Genomic DNA, 7,889 nt, shown 5'->3' on the forward strand with positions numbered 1-7,889 from the left:
CAATAATCAAGGGTCACAAAGCTCACATATAATACGTATAATAAACTAGTGCACATATATAATTCTCATTTATGGCTTATTTTGTCAGCAAATCAGGAAACATTCTTGATAAGGAAGATATTGAGAGGTGTGAGCATGTATACAGAAATCCTTGGGACATAATCATAAGTGATACATAGAAATACACATATAGGATGCTTGTTTTGGTACAACAATGCATACATTTGACAAGTAGAAACCAATGTGAAATGGCAAAGCGCATGCTAAGGACTATAAAGTAAAGACACTATGGATCAAAGAATAGACTCATACAGTAGAAAGCTATTGACAAACTCTGTGAACTACATGCTCTATCATAAAAATATAGCAGTAGACGGTGTATACCTACGCATAGATGCAGACACTGTATACTTGTATAAGCAGCCTAGTAAATGATGAAACAGAGCAAGTTATGATGGTTCCGCTCTATAACATTTTATAGGCTGTAGTAGGGCATAATAAGTATGAAACTCTGCATAAATATCATCTCATTAATCTTTGTTGTGCTTCTTTAAGAGACATTTATAAATGAGTTTACTAATCTAATAAAAGGTACGTTGTCTTGCTTTTCTGAGATAACAGTAATGAAGTTTGTATCTCCTTAATTTGAGAAGGTATAAAAACCCCAAAAAACCACATTATGGGTTGCCATGATACTCTTTAGATAGTTATGAACTAGATAACTAACTTTCCGTGAAAATGACGAATCCACAGCCTACATAAAGACTTTTTAATGCCCTTGGTCTTGGCTCTCAGAATGCCGGGATCATAACTTCTAGACATTTGCTCAATAAATAGGACATACATGAAGTTTTGTTACCTTGTTTTTTAGCTTGTGAGAGTAACCCAACTAGTTATGGTTCTTTGGCGAAATCTAAAACCCAGGTTGAAAATTTAATAGGATAGTCTGTTAAACGTAGTTTTGGAATTTGAAATTGAGTTGCATAGTCTTTATGTTAACAACATGTTGACGGGTTGAAATTGATAGAGGTGGTGAGTACTTATGTGATCCATTGAACTTGGCTAAGATTTCAAAGGTATAATTAAGTGTGACAGCTTACTAAAGACAACAAAAAAACATGATGTTAACAACAAGTTGATAGGTTTAAAATGATAGAGATGGTCGTTTTTAATGCATGGACCATTGAACCCGGGCGTGAATTGTCAAAGCTTCTTTTGAGTCCTTGGTAAGCTAGGTTTATTTAACCATTGTTATCATGGACATCAATCACAAGTGGTTAAAGGTGATAACATATGTAGTTCCCAGTGCGGTCTAGGTTTTTACCTAACAATTTTCCTGTGCATTGATATGTGTATAGCTTTTAACCTCACTATACTGGTGCTTGATGAATGTTGCTAACCACGGACTCCCAATAATGAAGAAAAATAACGATGAGGGCCATGCCTCTCTGAAAGACTAGTACTATCTTACCTATGCAAAATAGGATGAATCTATGATATTTTACTCATGAAAGTTCTTTTAAAGACAAGAGCATAACTTTTCTTTTTTATATATGGTTCAAGTTTTAGTGAAGATAAATATTATTCAAACACACGCCCACACCCACTATCCCTAGGCAAACACCATATATAATTAAGAAATTATTATGCTATCCTCCATATTCACTCCGATTACTCAATTAAGATTTTGATAAGACCAACTTGGCTGTTGTCTCCTTTGATGTTTTTAGAATACATGGATTCCTTCAATAGTGAATTTGGGATATGGTACTACTCGCATGAATTGGAACTTTCTTCTATAGGAGCCGTTCAATTTGTGATGGCTTATTTTTACGAGACCAGACTTCCATGAGCTCTCATACTTCAAGACTTGAGCTCTTGTCAAACAATTACTCTTAGCTCTCAACGCAGCTTCAATAATCAAGGGTCACAAAGCTCACATATAATACGTATAATAAACTAGTGCACATATATAATTCTCATTTATGGCTTATTTTGTCAGCAAATCAGGAAACATTCTTGATAAGGAAGATATTGAGAGGTGTGAGCATGTATACAGAAATCCTTGGGACATAATCATAAGTGATACATAGAAATACACATATAGGATGCTTGTTTTGGTACAACAATGCATACATTTGACAAGTAGAAACCAATGTGAAATGGCAAAGCGCATGCTAAGGACTATAAAGTAAAGACACTATGGATCAAAGAATAGACTCATACAGTAGAAAGCTATTGACAAACTCTGTGAACTACATGCTCTATCATAAAAATATAGCAGTAGACGGTGTATACCTACGCATAGATGCAGACACTGTATACTTGTATAAGCAGCCTAGTAAATGATGAAACAGAGCAAGTTATGATGGTTCCGCTCTATAACATTTTATAGGCTGTAGTAGGGCATAATAAGTATGAAACTCTGCATAAATATCATCTCATTAATCTTTGTTGTGCTTCTTTAAGAGACATTTATAAATGAGTTTACTAATCTAATAAAAGGTACGTTGTCTTGCTTTTCTGAGATAACAGTAATGAAGTTTGTATCTCCTTAATTTGAGAAGGTATAAAAACCCCAAAAAACCACATTATGGGTTGCCATGATACTCTTTAGATAGTTATGAACTAGATAACTAACTTTCCGTGAAAATGACGAATCCACAGCCTACATAAAGACTTTTTAATGCCCTTGGTCTTGGCTCTCAGAATGCCGGGATCATAACTTCTAGACATTTGCTCAATAAATAGGACATACATGAAGTTTTGTTACCTTGTTTTTTAGCTTGTGAGAGTAACCCAACTAGTTATGGTTCTTTGGCGAAATCTAAAACCCAGGTTGAAAATTTAATAGGATAGTCTGTTAAACGTAGTTTTGGAATTTGAAATTGAGTTGCATAGTCTTTATGTTAACAACATGTTGACGGGTTGAAATTGATAGAGGTGGTGAGTACTTATGTGATCCATTGAACTTGGCTAAGATTTCAAAGGTATAATTAAGTGTGACAGCTTACTAAAGACAACAAAAAAACATGATGTTAACAACAAGTTGATAGGTTTAAAATGATAGAGATGGTCGTTTTTAATGCATGGACCATTGAACCCGGGCGTGAATTGTCAAAGCTTCTTTTGAGTCCTTGGTAAGCTAGGTTTATTTAACCATTGTTATCATGGACATCAATCACAAGTGGTTAAAGGTGATAACATATGTAGTTCCCAGTGCGGTCTAGGTTTTTACCTAACAATTTTCCTGTGCATTGATATGTGTATAGCTTTTAACCTCACTATACTGGTGCTTGATGAATGTTGCTAACCACGGACTCCCAATAATGAAGAAAAATAACGATGAGGGCCATGCCTCTCTGAAAGACTAGTACTATCTTACCTATGCAAAATAGGATGAATCTATGATATTTTACTCATGAAAGTTCTTTTAAAGACAAGAGCATAACTTTTCTTTTTTATATATGGTTCAAGTTTTAGTGAAGATAAATATTATTCAAACACACGCCCACACCCACTATCCCTAGGCAAACACCATATATAATTAAGAAATTATTATGCTATCCTCCATATTCACTCCGATTACTCAATTAAGATTTTGATAAGACCAACTTGGCTGTTGTCTCCTTTGATGTTTTTAGAATACATGGATTCCTTCAATAGTGAATTTGGGATATGGTACTACTCGCATGAATTGGAACTTTCTTCTATAGGAGCCGTTCAATTTGTGATGGCTTATTTTTACGAGACCAGACTTCCATGAGCTCTCATACTTCAAGACTTGAGCTCTTGTCAAACAATTACTCTTAGCTCTCAACGCAGCTTCAATAATCAAGGGTCACAAAGCTCACATATAATACGTATAAGAAACTAGTGCACATATATAATTCTCATTTATGGCTTATTTTGTCAGCAAATCAGGAAACATTCTTGATAAGGAAGATATTGAGAGGTGTGAGCATGTATACAGAAATCCTTGGGACATAATCATAAGTGATACATAGAAATACACATATAGGATGCTTGTTTTGGTACAACAATGCATACATTTGACAAGTAGAAACCAATGTGAAATGGCAAAGCGCATGCTAAGGACTATAAAGTAAAGACACTATGGATCAAAGAATAGACTCATACAGTAGAAAGCTATTGACAAACTCTGTGAACTACATGCTCTATCATAAAAATATAGCAGTAGACGGTGTATACCTACGCATAGATGCAGACACTGTATACTTGTATAAGCAGCCTAGTAAATGATGAAACAGAGCAAGTTATGATGGTTCCGCTCTATAACATTTTATAGGCTGTAGTAGGGCATAATAAGTATGAAACTCTGCATAAATATCATCTCATTAATCTTTGTTGTGCTTCTTTAAGAGACATTTATAAATGAGTTTACTAATCTAATAAAAGGTACGTTGTCTTGCTTTTCTGAGATAACAGTAATGAAGTTTGTATCTCCTTAATTTGAGAAGGTATAAAAACCCCAAAAAACCACATTATGGGTTGCCATGATACTCTTTAGATAGTTATGAACTAGATAACTAACTTTCCGTGAAAATGACGAATCCACAGCCTACATAAAGACTTTTTAATGCCCTTGGTCTTGGCTCTCAGAATGCCGGGATCATAACTTCTAGACATTTGCTCAATAAATAGGACATACATGAAGTTTTGTTACCTTGTTTTTTAGCTTGTGAGAGTAACCCAACTAGTTATGGTTCTTTGGCGAAATCTAAAACCCAGGTTGAAAATTTAATAGGATAGTCTGTTAAACGTAGTTTTGGAATTTGAAATTGAGTTGCATAGTCTTTATGTTAACAACATGTTGACGGGTTGAAATTGATAGAGGTGGTGAGTACTTATGTGATCCATTGAACTTGGCTAAGATTTCAAAGGTATAATTAAGTGTGACAGCTTACTAAAGACAACAAAAAAACATGATGTTAACAACAAGTTGATAGGTTTAAAATGATAGAGATGGTCGTTTTTAATGCATGGACCATTGAACCCGGGCGTGAATTGTCAAAGCTTCTTTTGAGTCCTTGGTAAGCTAGGTTTATTTAACCATTGTTATCATGGACATCAATCACAAGTGGTTAAAGGTGATAACATATGTAGTTCCCAGTGCGGTCTAGGTTTTTACCTAACAATTTTCCTGTGCATTGATATGTGTATAGCTTTTAACCTCACTATACTGGTGCTTGATGAATGTTGCTAACCACGGACTCCCAATAATGAAGAAAAATAACGATGAGGGCCATGCCTCTCTGAAAGACTAGTACTATCTTACCTATGCAAAATAGGATGAATCTATGATATTTTACTCATGAAAGTTCTTTTAAAGACAAGAGCATAACTTTTCTTTTTTATATATGGTTCAAGTTTTAGTGAAGATAAATATTATTCAAACACACGCCCACACCCACTATCCCTAGGCAAACACCATATATAATTAAGAAATTATTATGCTATCCTCCATATTCACTCCGATTACTCAATTAAGATTTTGATAAGACCAACTTGGCTGTTGTCTCCTTTGATGTTTTTAGAATACATGGATTCCTTCAATAGTGAATTTGGGATATGGTACTACTCGCATGAATTGGAACTTTCTTCTATAGGAGCCGTTCAATTTGTGATGGCTTATTTTTACGAGACCAGACTTCCATGAGCTCTCATACTTCAAGACTTGAGCTCTTGTCAAACAATTACTCTTAGCTCTCAACGCAGCTTCAATAATCAAGGGTCACAAAGCTCACATATAATACGTATAAGAAACTAGTGCACATATATAATTCTCATTTATGGCTTATTTTGTCAGCAAATCAGGAAACATTCTTGATAAGGAAGATATTGAGAGGTGTGAGCATGTATACAGAAATCCTTGGGACATAATCATAAGTGATACATAGAAATACACATATAGGATGCTTGTTTTGGTACAACAATGCATACATTTGACAAGTAGAAACCAATGTGAAATGGCAAAGCGCATGCTAAGGACTATAAAGTAAAGACACTATGGATCAAAGAATAGACTCATACAGTAGAAAGCTATTGACAAACTCTGTGAACTACATGCTCTATCATAAAAATATAGCAGTAGACGGTGTATACCTACGCATAGATGCAGACACTGTATACTTGTATAAGCAGCCTAGTAAATGATGAAACAGAGCAAGTTATGATGGTTCCGCTCTATAACATTTTATAGGCTGTAGTAGGGCATAATAAGTATGAAACTCTGCATAAATATCATCTCATTAATCTTTGTTGTGCTTCTTTAAGAGACATTTATAAATGAGTTTACTAATCTAATAAAAGGTACGTTGTCTTGCTTTTCTGAGATAACAGTAATGAAGTTTGTATCTCCTTAATTTGAGAAGGTATAAAAACCCCAAAAAACCACATTATGGGTTGCCATGATACTCTTTAGATAGTTATGAACTAGATAACTAACTTTCCGTGAAAATGACGAATCCACAGCCTACATAAAGACTTTTTAATGCCCTTGGTCTTGGCTCTCAGAATGCCGGGATCATAACTTCTAGACATTTGCTCAATAAATAGGACATACATGAAGTTTTGTTACCTTGTTTTTTAGCTTGTGAGAGTAACCCAACTAGTTATGGTTCTTTGGCGAAATCTAAAACCCAGGTTGAAAATTTAATAGGATAGTCTGTTAAACGTAGTTTTGGAATTTGAAATTGAGTTGCATAGTCTTTATGTTAACAACATGTTGACGGGTTGAAATTGATAGAGGTGGTGAGTACTTATGTGATCCATTGAACTTGGCTAAGATTTCAAAGGTATAATTAAGTGTGACAGCTTACTAAAGACAACAAAAAAACATGATGTTAACAACAAGTTGATAGGTTTAAAATGATAGAGATGGTCGTTTTTAATGCATGGACCATTGAACCCGGGCGTGAATTGTCAAAGCTTCTTTTGAGTCCTTGGTAAGCTAGGTTTATTTAACCATTGTTATCATGGACATCAATCACAAGTGGTTAAAGGTGATAACATATGTAGTTCCCAGTGCGGTCTAGGTTTTTACCTAACAATTTTCCTGTGCATTGATATGTGTATAGCTTTTAACCTCACTATACTGGTGCTTGATGAATGTTGCTAACCACGGACTCCCAATAATGAAGAAAAATAACGATGAGGGCCATGCCTCTCTGAAAGACTAGTACTATCTTACCTATGCAAAATAGGATGAATCTATGATATTTTACTCATGAAAGTTCTTTTAAAGACAAGAGCATAACTTTTCTTTTTTATATATGGTTCAAGTTTTAGTGAAGATAAATATTATTCAAACACACGCCCACACCCACTATCCCTAGGCAAACACCATATATAATTAAGAAATTATTATGCTATCCTCCATATTCACTCCGATTACTCAATTAAGATTTTGATAAGACCAACTTGGCTGTTGTCTCCTTTGATGTTTTTAGAATACATGGATTCCTTCAATAGTGAATTTGGGATATGGTACTACTCGCATGAATTGGAACTTTCTTCTATAGGAGCCGTTCAATTTGTGATGGCTTATTTTTACGAGACCAGACTTCCATGAGCTCTCATACTTCAAGACTTGAGCTCTTGTCAAACAATTACTCTTAGCTCTCAACGCAGCTTCAATAATCAAGGGTCACAAAGCTCACATATAATACGTATAAGAAACTAGTGCACATATATAATTCTCATTTATGGCTTATTTTGTCAGCAAATCAGGAAACATTCTTGATAAGGAAGATATTGAGAGGTGTGAGCATGTATACAGAAATCCTTGGGACATAATCATAAGTGATACATAGAAATACACATATAGGATGCTTGTTTTGGTACAACAATGCATACATTTGACAAGT

This window comes from Lygodium microphyllum, chromosome 29 (genome assembly GCF_053477565.2).
Source record: "Lygodium microphyllum isolate KBCC chromosome 29, Lygodium_microphyllum_v1.1.10, whole genome shotgun sequence".
In the NCBI taxonomy this organism is placed as follows: Eukaryota; Viridiplantae; Streptophyta; class Polypodiopsida; order Schizaeales; family Lygodiaceae; genus Lygodium; species Lygodium microphyllum.